Genomic DNA, 16,331 nt, shown 5'->3' with positions numbered 1-16,331 from the left:
GGAATTCAAGGATTCCTCAATATAGGCAAATCAATCAATGTGGTAAACCATATAAACAAACTGAAGCAGAAAAACCATATGATCATCTCAATAGATGTAGAAAAAGCTTTCAACAAATTTCAACACCCATTTATGATAAAAACACTCAAGAAAGTAGGCATAGAGGGAACTTACCTCAACATAATAAAGGCCATATATGACAAACCCACAGCCATCATCACTGTCAGTGGTGAAAAACTGAAACCATTTCTTCTAAGGTCAGGACAAGGCAAGGTTGTCCGCTCTCACCACTATTATTTATTTAACATAGTTTTGGAAGTTTTAGCCACAGCTATCAGAGAAGAAAAAGAAATAAAAATAATCCAAATAAGAAAAGGAGTAAAGCTGTCACTGCAGATGACATGATACTACACATAGAGATCCTAAAAACGCTACCAGAAAACTACTAGAGCTAATCAATGAATTTGGTAAAGTAGCAGGATATAAAATTAATGCACAGAAACCTCCTGCATTCTTACACACTAACAATGCAAAATCTGAAAAAGAAATTAAGGAAACAATCCCATTTACCACTGCAAAAAAAACAATAAAATACCTAGGAATGAGCCTACCTAAGGAGACAAAAGACCTGTATGCAGAAAACTATAAGACACAGATGAAAGAAATTAAAGATGATAAAAACAGATGGAGAGATATACCATGACTTGGATTGGAAAATCAACATTGTGAAAATGACTATACTACCCAAAGCAATCTACAGATTCAAAACATCCCTATCAAATTACCAATGACATTTTTCACAGAACTAGAACAACAAATTTCACAATTTGTATGGAAACACAAAAGACCCCGAATAGCCAAAGCAATCTTGAGAAAGAAAAATGGAGCTGGAGGAATCAGGTTCCTGGATTTTAGAGTATACTACAGAGCTACAGTAAGCAAGACAGTATGGTACTGGCACAAAAGCAGAAATATAGATCAATGGAGCAGGATAGAAAGCCCAGAGATAAACCCACGCACATATGGTCACCTTAATTTTGATAAAGGAGGTAAGAATATACAAAGGAGAAAAGACAGTCTCTTCAATAAGTGGTCCTGGGAAAACTTGACAGCTACATGTAAAAGAATGAAATTAGAACACTCCCTAACACCATACACAAAAATAAACTCAAAATGGATTAAAGACCTAAATTTAAGGCCAGAAACTATCAAACTCTTAGAGGAAAACATAGGCAGAACACTCTATGATATAAATCACAGCAAGATCCTTTTTGACCTACCTCCTAGAGTGTTGCAAATAAAAACAAAAATAAACAAGTGGGACCTAACGAAACTTCAAAGCTTTTGCACAGCAAAGGAAACCATAAACAACACCAAAAGACAACCCTCAGAATGGGAGAAAATATTTTCAAATGAAACAACTGACAAAGGATTAATCTCCACAATTTACAAGCAGTACATGGAGCTCTATATCAAAAAGACAAACAACCCAATCCAAAAATGGGCAGAAGACCTAAAGAGATATTTCTCCAAAGAAGATATACAGATTGCCAACAAACACATGAAAAGATGCTCAACGTCACTAAACATTAGAGAAATGCAAATCAAAACTACAGTATCACTCACACTAGTCAGAATGGTCATCATTAAAAATCTACAAATAATAAATGCTGGAGAGGGTGTGGAGAAAAGGGAACCCTCTTGCACTGTAGGTGGGAATGTAAATTAATAGAGCCACTATGGAGAACAGTATGGAGGTTCCTTAAAAAACTGAAAGTAGAACTACCATATGATCCAGCAATCCCACTACTGGGCATATACCCTGAGAAAACCCTAATTCAAAATGAGTCATGAACCACAATGTTCACTGCAGCTCTGTTTACAATAACCAGGACATGGAAGCAACCTAAGTGTCCATCGACAGATGAATGGATATAGAAGATGTGGCACATATGTACAATGGAATATTACTCAGCCATAAAAAAAAACAAAATTGAGTTATTTGTAGTGAGGTGGTTGGACCTAGAGTCTGTCATACAGAGTGAAGTAAGTCAGAAAGAGAAAAACAAATACCATATGCTAGCACATATATATGGAATCTAATAAAAAATAAAAATTGTTTGGAAGAACCTAGGGGCAAGACAGGAATAAAGATGCAGACATGGAGAATGGACTTGAGGACACAGGGAAGGGGAAGGGTAAGCTGGAACGAAGTGAGAGAGTGGCATGGACATATATACACTACAAAATATAAAATAAGATAGCTAGTGGGAAGCAGCTGCACTGCACAGGGAGATCAGCTTGGTGTTCTGTGACCACCTAGAGGGGTGGGACAGGGAGGGTGGGAGGGAGACGCAAGAGGGAAGAGATATGGGGATATATGTATACATATAGCTGATTCACTTTGTTATAAAGCAGAAACTAACACACCACTGTAAAGCAATTTTACTCCAATAAACATGTTAAAAAAATTAAATGTGTTGTTTTCAGTTCCTATATTTTTTAACATCTTTATTGGAGTACAATAAAGTGAATCAGCTATACATATGCATATATCCCCATATTTCCTCCCTCTTGTGTCTCCCTCCCACCCTCCCTGTCCCACCCCTCTAGGTGGTCACAGAACACCAAGCTGATCTCCCTGTGCTATGTGGCTGCTTCCCACTAGCTATTTTACATTTGGTAGTGTATATATGTCCATGCCACTCTCGCACTTTATCCCAGCTTACGCTTCCCCCTCCCCGTGTCCTCAAGTCCATTCTCTACGTCTGCGTCTTTATTCCTGTCCTGCTCCTAGGTTCTTCAGACCCTTTTTTTTTTTTTAAGCTTCCATATATATGTGTTAGCATATGGTATTTGTTTTTCTCTTTCTGACTTACTTCACTCTGTATGACAGACTCTAGATCCAGCCACCTCACTACAAATAACTCATTTTCATTTCTTTTTATGGCTGACTAATATTCCATTGTATATATGTGCCACATCTTCTTTATCCATTCATCTGTCGATGGACACTTAGGTTGCCTCCATGTCCTGGCTATTTTAAATAGAGCTGCAATTAACATTTTGGTATATGACTCTTTTTGAATTATGGTCTTCTCAGTGCATATGCCCAGTAGTGGGATTGCTGGGTTGTATGGTAGTTCTATTTTTAGTTTTTTAAGGAACCTCCCTACTGTTCTCCATAGTGGCTGTATCGATTTTCATTCCCACCAAAAGTGCAAGACGATTCCCTTTTCTCCACACCCTCTCCAGCATTTATTGTTTGTACATTTTTTGATGATGGCTATTCTGACTGGTATGAGGTGATACCTCATTGTAAGTTTTTTTTGGTGTTTTATACACATTTATTTTAAAACATAATATATAAGAAAAAGTAGAGTGTCTCACAAAGACTTTGATAAAAAATAGCTTTAAGTACAATTTTTAATCTCTAAAGTCTCTACCAAGGATAAGTATATATACACTTTTAGTCCTAAAAGTGCAATTTTAAAGGCAGATTTCAGGCCCTTTAAGCTACATGATAGCTAGTGGTCAGATAAAGGACATTAAAAATGTGAATTTATAAAATTTGAGTCAATTCATGAAAATGTTTTATAAACATTATAAACAAACATCTACCATATAATGTGGTAGATTTCATAATCTGTTTACAAATGCTTAAATCCTTTCTTTTAAAACATTATCTTATAAAGTTATTATTATAAAGTTTTAAATATCCTGGTTTAATTTCCCTTATGTCACCTTCACTAATATCAATCACATGTTTGTACTACACATATATATACACTACTGTTTTCCTTGCATAATGTCCCTCCATAAGAATATCTTTAGTCTGAGGAAAACTCGGAGCATGGCAAAATGCTGCTTTAACTGCTTAATAAAGTGTTAAGTGCCCAGGTGATCTGGAAATGCTGCTTCAGACTTCTGAGCAGCAATGTAGCTCCTCTGTAGATCTCCCATCTTATCAGATACTGTTGCAAAATTAAAATGCAGCTCATACATGTGGGGTGCTAAGGATGAAGCAGCTTGCAACTGTGCAGTGCTCTTGCGTGTTCGACATGGCCCTTCTGCATCTCCAGCACGGCCAGGTTGTTGTAGGTCTCTGTATGGTTATTGTTGTTAACCAGACCCAGCCTGAAGCACTGATGGGCCAGATTCGTATCTCCTATTCCCACAGCTACATGTCCCAAGTTGTGCCAGACCTCAGCTACCTCCTCTTCATTTTCACCCAGAGAAAGGGCATGTTCAAATGAAGTCAGAGTCATATCATACTGCTGGGCATAGAAGCAACAGAGCCCCAGGTTGTTGAAAAGCTGGCAGTTATAAACACCCATCTGCAGGAATCGCCTGTAAAACCAGAGAGCTACTTCTGGTTGATCAGAATAAAAATGGTTGCTTCCAATGCATGCAATGGCTTCCACCTGAGTGTTGTGCTGTTTCAAAACCTCGTTGTGGTATTCAGTGGCTGATAAAATATAGTTCATTTCCTCATAGATCCTGGCAATTCCACAAAGTAGGGTTACTTCTCCTGGAAACTTATCTAAGCCTTGTTTGAAAAGATTTAAAGCAGTCACAGGTTGATCCAATGAGATGTAAACTTTTGCCAAGTAGAGAAAAGTATCTACCATTTCCTGCTGCTTCAGGGCTGATTTAAATTGTTTTTCTGCTTCAAGATACATTCCTAACCTGTAGTAACATTCTCCAATCACCAGTCCTTGTACTGAGAATGCTCTGTGGAAAGGGCAGCCAAATCCACAGCAGTCTTAACATCATTTTCATGATGAAGGATATACTCAAACAAAGCCTTTGCCAATTTAGGTTTCTGGGCATACTTTGTTAAATTCAGTCTAGATAAATTTATAAAAGGTCCATCAGGGCTTGTAAGCATGGAAGCCATTCCCAGCCTAAAAAATCTTCCAGATGAGCTGGTGATAGGGCAAGCTGTGTAGGCAGTGCTGGGTGTTCTAATGGCCTATTCCATAGTTCCTGGCCTTCCACTTTGTGCGCTGGGTCTAAGGAAACCTGTAATGGGTATTCCAACTTGAGATTAGCCTGACAGCTGGACTAGGCCCTCCTGTCTGGTTAGTTCCAGGGAGTTTCAGAGATGTTCCAGGACATGGAATGTGAGCAATAGTATTTTTGTTCAGTATCATTTCTGCAATTCCTTCCTGATCTACGTCAATTTCATCTATGTACACCACTTCATTTAGTGCTCGTGCTTTTAAAATCCAGGCTGCCAACTTTGTAACTTTGTACAAATTACTTCACCATGTGCCTCAATATGCTCAATCTGGTCATAAGGGGACTTCTCCAGCATCTGCATGCACAGATCTGCCCAGAGCTGGAAATTCCTGTGCCTAAATTCCAGGCCAGGAGCAACGGCTCCATCTCCAAGCTCATGGCGGCCGGGAACAAGCCGCGAAAGACCAGGGCCCAGCACAGGGAGGGTGGGGGGCAAGGAACAGCTCATTGTAGTTTTGATTTGCATTTCTCTAATGATTAGTGATGTTGAGCATTCTTTCATGTGCTTGTTGGCAAACTGTATATCTTCTTTGGAGAAATGTCTATTTAGGTCTTCTGCCCATTTTTGGATTGGGTTGTTTGTTTTTTTGTTATTGAGCTGCTTGTACATTTTGGAGATTAATCCTTTGTCAGTTGCTTCATTTGCAAATATTTTATCCCATTCTGAGGCCTGTCTTTTCGTCTTGTTTATGGTTTCCTTTGCTGTGCAAAAGCTTTGAAGTTTCATTAGGTACCATTTGTTTATTTTTGTTTTTATTTCCATTTCTCTAGGAGGTGGGTCAAAAAGGATCTTGCTGTGATTTATGTCATAGAGTGTTCTGCCTATGTTTTCCTCTAAGAGTTTGATAGTTTCTGGCCTTACATTTAGGTCTTTAATCCATTTTGAGCTTATTTTTGTGTATAGTGTTATGGAATGTTCTAATTTCATTCTTTTACATGTAGCTGTCAAGTTTTCCCAGCACCACTTATTGAAGAGGCTGTCCTTTCTCCATTGTATATGCTTCCCTCTTTTATCAAAATTAAGGTGATCATATGTGTGTGGGTTTATCTCTGGGCTGTCTATCCTGTTCCATTAATCTATAGTTCTGTTTTTGTGCCAGTACCATACTGTCTTGATTACTGTGCTTTGTACTATAGTCTGAAGTCCGGAAGCCTGATTCCTCCAGCTCCATTTTTCCTTCTCCAGATTGCTTTGGCTATTCAGGGTCTTTTGTGTTTCCATACAAATTGTGAAATTTTTTGTTCTACTTCTGTGAAAAATGTCATTTGTGGTTTGATAAGGATTGCATTGAATCTGTAGATTGCTTTGGGTGGTATAGTCATTTTCACAATGTTGATTCTTCCAATCCAAGAACATGATATATCTCTCCATCTGTTTGTATCGTCTTTGATTTCTTTCATCCGTGTCTTACAGTTTTCTGCATACAGGTATTTTGTCTCCTTAGGTAGGTTTATTCCTAGGTATTTTATTCTTTTTGTTGCAGTGGTAAATGGAAGTGTTTCCTTAATTTCTCTTTCAGATTTTTCATCATTAATGTATAGGAATGCAAGAGACTTCTGTGCATTAATTTTGTATCCTGCTACTTTACCAAATTCATTGATTAGCTCTGGTAGTTTTCTGATAGCATCTTTAGGATTCCCTATGTAAAGTATCATGTCATCTGCAAACTGTGACAGTTTTACTTCTTCTTTTCCGATTTCAATTCCTTTTATTTCTTTTTCTTTTCTGATTGCTGTGGCGAAAACTTCCAAAACTATGTTGAATTATACTGGTGAGAGTAGACAACCTTGTCTTGTTCCTGATCCTAGAGGAAATGGTTTCCATTTTTCACCATTGAGAACGATGTTGGCTGTGCGTTTGTCATGTATGGCCTCTTTTATGGTGAGGTAAGTTCCCTCTATGCCTACTTTCTGGAGGGTTTTTATCATAAATGGGTGTTGATTTTTGTCAAAAGCTTTTTCTGCATCTATTGAGATAATCATATGGTTTTTCTCCTTCAATTTTTTAATATGGTTTATCACATTGATTGTTTTCTGTATATTGAAAATTCCTTGCATTCCTGGGATAAAACCCACTTGATCATGGTGTATGGTCCTTTTAATGTGCTGTTGGATTCTGTTTGCTAGTATTTCCAGCTCCTATTTAGAAAAGAAGAAAGGTATAAAAATCTGTGTTTCAGAGATTGGTTCAAGATGGCAGAGTAGAAGGACATACACTCACTCCCTCTTGGGAGAGCACCGGAATCAGAACTGACTGCTGAACAATCATCAACAAGAAGATGCCGGAACTCACCAAAAATGATACCCCACATACAAAGACAAAGGAGAAGTTACAATGAGATGGAAGGAGGGGCCCAATCACAATAAAATCAAATCTCACAACCACTGGGTGGGTGACTCACAAAATGGAGAACACTTATACCACAGAGGTACACCAACAGGACTGAAAGTACTGAGCCCCAATTCAGGCTTCCCAACCTGGGGGTCTGGCAGCGGGAGTAGGAATTCCTAGAGAATCAGACTTTGAAGGTTAGTGGGATTTGATTGCAGGACTTCAACAGGACTGGGGAAAACAGAGAGTCCACTCTTGGAGGCCACACACAAAGTAGTGTGCACATCAGGACCTGAGGGAAGGAGCAGTAACTCCATAGGAGACTGAACCAGAGCTACCTGCTAGTGTTGGAGGGTCTCCTGCAGAGGCAGGGGGTGGCTTGGCTCACCATAGGGACAAGGACACTGGCAGCAGAAGTTCAGGGAAATACTCCTTGGCATGAGCCCTCCAAGAGTCTGCCATTAGCCCCACCAAAGAGCGGGGTAGGCTTCAGTGCTGGATCACCTCAGGTCAAACAACCAACAGGGAGGGAACCCAGCCCCACCCATCAGCAAACAAGTGGATTAAAGTTTTACTGAGCTCTGCCCACCAGAGCAACACCCAGCTCTACCAGTCCCTCCCATTGGGAAGCTTGAACAAGCCTCTTAGATAGCCTCACCCACCAGAGGGCAGACAGCAGAAGCAAGAAGAACTACAATTCTGCAGCCTGTGGAATGAAAACCACATTCACAGAAAGACAGACAAAATGAAAAGTCAGAGGACTATGAACCAGATGAAGGAACAAGATAAAACCCCAGAAAAACAACTAAATGAAGTGAAGATAGACAACCTTCCAGAAAAAGAATTCAGAATGATAGTGAAGATGATCCAGGACCTGGGAAAAAGAATGGAAGCAAAGATCAAGAAGATGCAAGAAATGTTTAACAAAGAGCTAGAAGAATTAAGAACAAACATAGATGAACTATACAAAAACTGAAATGAAGAATATACTAGAAGGAAATAATAGAGAATAACTGAGGCAGAGGAACAGATAAGTGACCTGGAAGACAGAATGGGGGAAATCACTGCCATGGAACAGAATAAAGAAAAAAGAATGAAAAGAAATGAAGACAGCCTAAGATACCTCTGGGACAACATTAAATGCAAAAACATTCTCATTATAGGGGCCCCAGAAGGAGAAGACAGAGAGAAAGGGCCCGAGAAAATATTTGAATATTTGAAAATATTTGAATCAATTGAATATTGATTATAGTCGAAAACCTCCCTAACATGGGAAAGGAAATAGCCACCCAAGTCCAGGAAGTGCAGTGAGTCCCAGGCAGGATAAACCCAAGGAGAAGCATGCCGAGACATATAGTAATCAAATTAACAAAAATTAAAGACAAAGAAAAATTATTGAAAGGAACAAGGGAAAAACGACAAATAACATACAAGGGAACTCCCATAAGGTTAACAGCTGAATTCTCAGCAGAAACTCTACAAGCCAGAAGTGAGTGGCACGATATATTTAAAATGATGAAAGGGAAGAACCTACAACCAAGATTACTCTAGCCAACTAGGATCTCATTCAGTTTTGATGGAGAATTCAAAAGCTTTACAGAAAAGCAAAAGCTAAGAGAGTTCAGCACCACTAAACCAGCTCTACAACAAATGCTAAAGGAACTTCTCTAAGTGGGAAACACAAGAGAAGAAAAGGACCGACACAAACAAACCCACAACAATTAGGAAAATGGTCATAGGAATATACATATTGATATTTACCTTAAATGTGAATGGATTAAATGCTCCAACCAAAAGACACAGGCTCGCTGAATGGATACAAAAAGAAGACCCATATATATGCTGTCTACAAGAGACCCACTTCACACCTAAGGACACATACAGTCTGAAAGTGAGGGGATGGAAAAAGATTTCGATAGCATATCAAAATCAAAAGAAAGCTGGAGTAGCAATACTCATATCAGATAAAATAGACTTTAAAATAAAAATATTACAAGAGAAAAGGAAGGACACTACATAATGACCAAGGGATCAATCCAAGAAGAAGATATAACAATTATAAATATATATGCACCCAACATAGGAGCACCTCAATATATAAGGCAACTGCTAACAGCTGTAAAAGAGGAAATCGACAGAAAACAATAATAGTGGGGGACTTTAACACCTCACTTACACCAATGGACAGATCATCCAGACAGAAAATTAGAGAAACACAAGCTTTAAATGACACAATAGACCACACAGATTTAATTGATATTTATAGGACATTCCATCCAAAAGCAACAGAATACACTTTCTTCTCAAGTGCACATGGAACGTTATCCAGGATAGATCACATCTTGGGTCACAAGTCAAGCCTCGGTAAATTTAAGAAAATTGAAATCATATCAAGTATTTTTTCTGACTGCAACACTATGAGATTAAAAATCAATTACATGGAAAAAAAGGAAAAAACACAAACACATGGAGTATAAACAATACATTACTAAATAATCAAGAGATCACTGAAGAAATCAAAGAGGAAATCAGAAAATACCTACAGACAAATTACAATGAAAAGACGATGATCCAAAACCTATGGGATGCAGCAAAAGCACTTCTAAGAGGGAAGTTTATGGCAATGCATTCCTACCTCAAGAAACAAGAAAAATCTCAAGTAAGCAATCTAACCTTACATCTAAAGGAACTAGAGAAAGAAGAACAAACAAAACCCAAAGTAGTAGAAGGAAAAAAATCATAAAGATCAGAGGAGAAATAAATGAAATAGAAACAATAGCAAAGATCAATAAAACTAAAAACTGGTTCTTTGAGAAGATAAACAAAATTGATAAACCTTCAGCCAGACTCATCAAGAAAAAGAGGGAGAGGACTCAAATCAATAAAATTAGAAATGAAAAAGGAGAAGTTACAATGGACATTGCAGAAATACAAAGCATCATAAGAGATTACTACAAGCAACTCTATGCCAGTAAAATGGACAACCTAGAAGAAATGGACAAATTCTTAGAAAGGTATAACCTTCCAGACTGAACCAGGAAGAAATAGAAAATATGAACAGACCAATCACAAGTAATGAAATTGAAACTGTGATTAAAAATCTTACAGCAAACAAAAGTCCAAGACCAGATGGCTTCACAGATGAATTCTATCAGACATTTAGAGAAGAGCTAACACCCATCCTTCTCAAACTCTTCCAAAAAATTGCAGAAGGAACACTCCCAAAGTCATTCTATCAGGCGACCATCACCCTGATACCAAAACCAGACAAAGATACTACAAAAAAAGAAAATTACAGACCCATATCACTGATGAACATAGATGCAAAAATCCTCAACACAATACTAGCAAACAGAATCCAACAGCACATTAAAAGGATCATACACCATGACCAAGTGGGATTTATCCCAAGGATGCAAGAATTCTACAATATACGTAAAATCAATCAGTGTGATACACCATATTAACAAATTGAAAAATAAAAACCATATGATTATCTCAATAGATGCAGAAAAAGCTTTTGACAAAATTCAACACCCATTTATGATAAAAACTCTCCAGAAAGTGGGCATAGAGGGAACCTAGCTCAACATAATAAAGGCCATATACGATAATCCCACAGCAAACATCATTCTCAATGGTGAAACACTGAAAGCAATCCCTCTAAGATCAGGAACAAGGCAAGGGTGTCCACTCTCACCACTATTATTCAACATAGTTGTGGAAGTCCTAGGCATGGCAATCAGAGAAGAAAATGAAATAAAAGGAAGAGAAATTGGAAAAGAAGAAGTAAAACTGTCACTGTTCGCAGATGACATGATACTATACATAGAGAATCCTAAAGATGCTACCAGAAAACTACTAGAGCTAATCAATGAATTTGGTAAAGTTGCAGGATACAAAATTAATGCACGTGGGCTCCCCTGGTGGCGCAGTGGTTGAGAGTCCGCCTGCCAATGCAGGGGACATGGGTTTGTGCCCCGGTCTGGGAAGATCCTATGTGCCGTGGAGCGGCTGGGCCTGTGAGCCATGGCCGCTGAACCTGCACATCCGGAGCCTGTGCTCTGCAACGGGAGAGGTCACAACAGTGAGAGGCCCACGTACCACAAAGAAAAATTCATTAATTAATGCACAGAAATCTCTTGCATTCCTATACACTAACAATGAAAAATCATAAAGAGAAATTAAGGGAACAATCCCATTCACCATTGCAACAAAAAAGACAAAAATACCTAAGAATAAACCTACTTAATGAGGTAAAAGACCTGTACTCAACAAGCTATAAGAGACTGATGAAAGAAATCAAAGATGACACAAGTAGATGGAGAGATATACCATGTTCTTGGATTGGAAGAATCAATATTGTGAAAATTACTATACTGCCCAAAGCAATCTACAGATTCAATGAAATCCCTATCAACTTACTAGTGGCATTTTTTACAGAACTAGAACAAAAAATCTTAAAATTTGTGTGGAGACACAAAAGACCCCAAATAGCCAAAGCAGTCTTTAGGGGAAAAAACAGAGCTGGAGGAATGAGACTCCCTGACTTCTGACTATACTACAAAGCCACAGTAATCAAGACAATATGGTACTGGCACAAAAACAGAAATATAGATTAATGGAACACGATAGAAAGCCCAGAGATAAACCAACACACCTATGGTCAATTAATCTATGACAAAGGAGGCAAGGATTTATAATGGAGAAAAGACAGTCTCTTCAATAAGTGGTGCTGGGAAAACTGCACAGCTACATGTAGAAGAATGAAATTAGAACACTCCCTAACACCATACACAAAAATAAACTCAAAATGGATTAAAAACCTAAATGTAAGACTGGACACTATAAAACTCTTTGAGGAAAACAGGAAAAACACTCTTTGACATTAATCTCAGCAAGATCTTTTTTGACGGACCTTCTAATGTAATGGAAATAAAAACAAAAATAAACAAATGGGACCTAATGAAAATTAAAATCTTTTGCACAACAAAGGAAACTATTAACAAAATGAAAAGGCAACCCTCAGAATGGGAGAAAATATTTGCAAATGAATCAACGGACAAAGGATTAATCTCTAAAATATATAAATAACACATGCAGCTCAACATTGAAAAAACAAATAACCCAATCAAAAAATGGGCAGAAGACCTAAATAGACATTTCTCCAAAGAAGACATACAGATGGCCAAGAAGCACATGAAAAGCTGCTCAATGTCACTAATTATTAGAGAAATGCAAATCAAAACTGCACTGAGGTATCACCTCACACCAGTTAGAATGGGCATCATCAGAAAATCTGCAAACAACAAATGCTGGAGAGGGTGTGGAGAAAAGGGAACCCTCTTGCACTGTTGGTGGGAATGTATATTGATACAGCCACTATGGAGAACATTATGGAGGTTCCTTAAGAAACTAAAAATAGAATTACCATATGACCCAGCAATCCCACTACAGGGCATATACCCAGAGAAAACCATAATTCAAAAAGACACATGCACTCCAATGTTCATTGCAGCACTATTTACAATAGCCAGGTCACGGAAGCAACCTAAATGCCCATCAACAGACGAATGGATAAAGAAGATGTGGTACATATATACAAAGGAGTATTAGTCATAAAAAAAAATGAAATTGAGTCATTTGTAGAGACGTGGATGGACCTAGAGTCTGTCATACAGAGTGAAGTCAGAAAGAGAAAAACAAATATCATATATTAACGCATATATGTGGAATCTAGAAAAATGGTATAGATGAACCGGTTTCCAAGGCAGAAATAGAGACATAGATGTAGAGAACAAACGTATGGACGCCAAGAGGGGAACATGAGGGGTAGTGGTGGTGGTGGGGTGAATTGGGAGATTGGGAGTGACATATATACACTAATATATATAAAATAGATAACTAATAAGAACCTGCTGTATAAAAAATAAATAAATAAAATAAAATTTAAATCTTTTTTAAAAAAATCTATGTTTCTACCTTAAGAAGCTAGTTTAAAGAAAAAGAAAGAGAAAATAAAATTCAAAGTATCTAAAAGAAAAGAAGTAAAAATAAGAACAGAAAATGCAGAATAATAGAAAATATTAATAAGGTCAAGAGTTTCTTTAAAGATTAATAAAACTGATAAATCTCTAGCAAGAGAAATTAAGAAAAAGAAAGAAGATAAAATCTCCAAATATTAGAAAAGAAAGAAGGTTCATTATTACAGATCCTACAGATATTAAAAATAATAAGAAGTTAGGGTTTTTTAATAAATTTATTTATTTATATTTATTTTTGGCTGCATTGGGTCTTCGTTGATGTGTGCGGGTTTTCTCTAGTTGTGGCGAGTGGGGACTACTCTTCGTTGTGGTGCACAGGCTTCTCATTGCAGTGGCTTCTCTTGCTGTGGAGTACAGGCTCTCGGTGCGTGGGCTCAGCACTTGTGGCACACGGGATTAGTTGCTCCACGGCATGTGGGATCTTCCCAGACCAGGGCTCAAACCCGTGTCCCCTGCATTGGCAGGCAGATTCTTAACCACTGCTCCACTAGAGAAGTCCAACAAGTTGTTATTTTGAACAACATTTTGCCAATATGTATAACAACTTACATGAAATACACACATTTCTTGAAAAACATGTGTTGTGTACATGCCTGACATTAAGTTTTTAATTGTAATGTTAAGTGCCTGACATTAAGCTTTTGATTGCTGAGGCATCCATTTCAAAGATATCCATCTCAAATAAACATATTGCCAGCTGTATGACAGAGCAAAATAACTAGATAAGAAACTAGGCTACTCCTACTGATGAAGTTCCCCTTTTATAAAGCCCTAGGTAGCCTAGATAACTGACCACTTTAGTGACCCCCGCATTTCCCTAATTCCCACTCTTATGCTTTAAATTCACCAATAAAGAGTGAACTCACAAAGCCCTAGACATCTTACTCTCAGACCCTAATAGAGGCAGATCTCCAGGTTTCCTCTCTCTTTCTCTTTCTCCAAGACCTTGCTGTGTGGCCCTCAGGCATGTTGTGTACCCGCCAGGACCTGAGAGTAATAAATCTTATTCTTAAAAGTTCCCTGATCATTTCTTGCTGAAGTGCATCCTGCAGTCATAATAAGAACCATAAGGGCCAGCCCAACAACATTGGCCCAGCCACAATACTGGTGAGGGTGAGGGGAATGTTCTGTGAGTGAGGGGAGGGGAGGGTTCTGTAGGGCTGGGTGAGTGCCTCAGGCACTCCCAGCCAAGAACATCACCATCAACAGGCGGGGAGGACACAATGACATAACTTATCAAAACTGACAAAACAAGGGAATTCATTGGTGGTCCAGTGGTTAGGACTCTGCCCTTCCATTATAGGGGGCATGTGTTTGAACCCTGGTTGGGGAATTAAGATCCCACACACCATGTAGTATGGCCAAAATATAAAAGAGAAATTTTTTAAAAAGCAAAATATTTTTAAACGAATGACAAAACAAATAGAAAATCTGAATAGCCTTATATCTGGGATTTTTTTAATATCAAATTTTTAATTTAAAAACTGCTAGGGCCCAATATCTTTGATGGTGAATTCTATCAAACATTTAATAAGGAAATAATGCCAATTCTATAAAAATTCTTTCAAAAACTAGAGGAGGGAAGGAACAATTTCCAAGTCATCACATGAAGACAGCATAATTCTAATAAAATAAAACAAGCACTATTTAAGGAGATAAAATTACAGACAAACTTCCCTCAAGAATACAGATTTTTTTAAAAATAATAATGATGATAATTGACCTTTTCTGAGCCTTCTGACTTGAATCAACTAAAGCTTGGACTCTGTCAACCACCCAAGCCCCTTCATGAATATGCACGTTCCCTTAGCTTAAAACTTCTCCAATTTTGCTGTTCAGGGAGACACTGCTTTGGGAAAGATCCCCAGTGTTCTCCTTACTTGCTGCAAGTAGTAATAAATCTTCCCTTTGAAACCGAGTAGGACCCTGTGGGGCTCCTGGACATGGAAGCCTTTCTGGGTCCCCTGATTCTTGTTTGTAGGGAATAGGCTTCAGCCTCCATGACCTTCCCTGAGTTCCAAAGGGCAGGTTCAAACATTTGCTAATCAGGGAAGGGTGGGGATGCAGAGACAAGGCAGGAGCAGTCAAAAAACAATAGTGCAGCCTTGAGACAGTGTCCTGGTTCCACCTCAAGGAATACACATAACAATATCTTTGAGGTCTTCTGCAGAACTAAACCCCCATCAAAATGGACAATGTTAACTACTTGATGAACATTCTTCATTCCAGAGAGAACGTCACAGTTTGACAACCTTGAGAACCACAGAAGCTCATCAGGAAACCGCCTAAGGACACATTAAAGGAGTGCAGGCCCTGCACACACCCTGATCCTTATTGGCAACCCCACCCTTGAACCATTGCTATAAAATTCCTCACCAAATCCCCCTGGGTTGGGACACACGGTTTTGAGGGCATGAGTCCGCTGTTTCCCCCTTTGCCTGGCAAAACAATAAAGCTATTCTTTTCTACTTCACCCAAAACTCCGTCTCCGAGATTCAATTCAGCACCAGTGCACAGAGGCCGAGTTTTTGGCATCACCTTCTCCCCATCTTTGGCTTTGTTGTGTTTTTTGGCTTGACACCCTCCAAGAGATAAACCAGTTTTCTGGTAACAGTTGCAGAGTTGATCCAAAGCCTCAATTGTATTTTTATATATTCTAGCAATGAACAACTGGAAAATAATTTTTTCAATCACAAACTACTAAGAGAAATTTAACAAAAGCTATGGGAGACTGCCACCCATAAAAACTTCAAAATATTGCCAAGAGAAATTAAAGAAGATCAGTCCTAAAGAGATGGAAGGATATACCATACCATGTTCACAGATTAGAAGACTCAATGTTGTTAAAATATCAGTTCTCTTCAAATTGATCTATTGATTCAGTGCAATTGCAATAAAAATTCTGGCATACCTCTTTGTAGGAATTGACA

The 16,331-nt window shown here is 38.3% G+C and overlaps 1 pseudogene; it reads right to left on the bottom strand.

Annotated features, from left to right (window-relative positions):
* Positions 1–3,789: 3,789 nt before the first annotated feature.
* LOC114890261 lies at positions 3,790–5,403 on the bottom strand (annotated as a pseudogene).
* Between the last annotated feature and the right edge of the window lie 10,928 nt (positions 5,404–16,331).

Source organism: Monodon monoceros, unplaced genomic scaffold (genome assembly GCF_005190385.1).
Source record: "Monodon monoceros isolate NGI ecotype Baffin Bay Population unplaced genomic scaffold, NGI_Narwhal_1 Super_Scaffold_11, whole genome shotgun sequence".
NCBI lineage: Eukaryota > Metazoa > Chordata > Mammalia > Artiodactyla > Monodontidae > Monodon > Monodon monoceros.
Note: the sequence above shows the minus strand (reverse complement) of the source record. Positions and strands in the feature narration are given on the sequence as shown.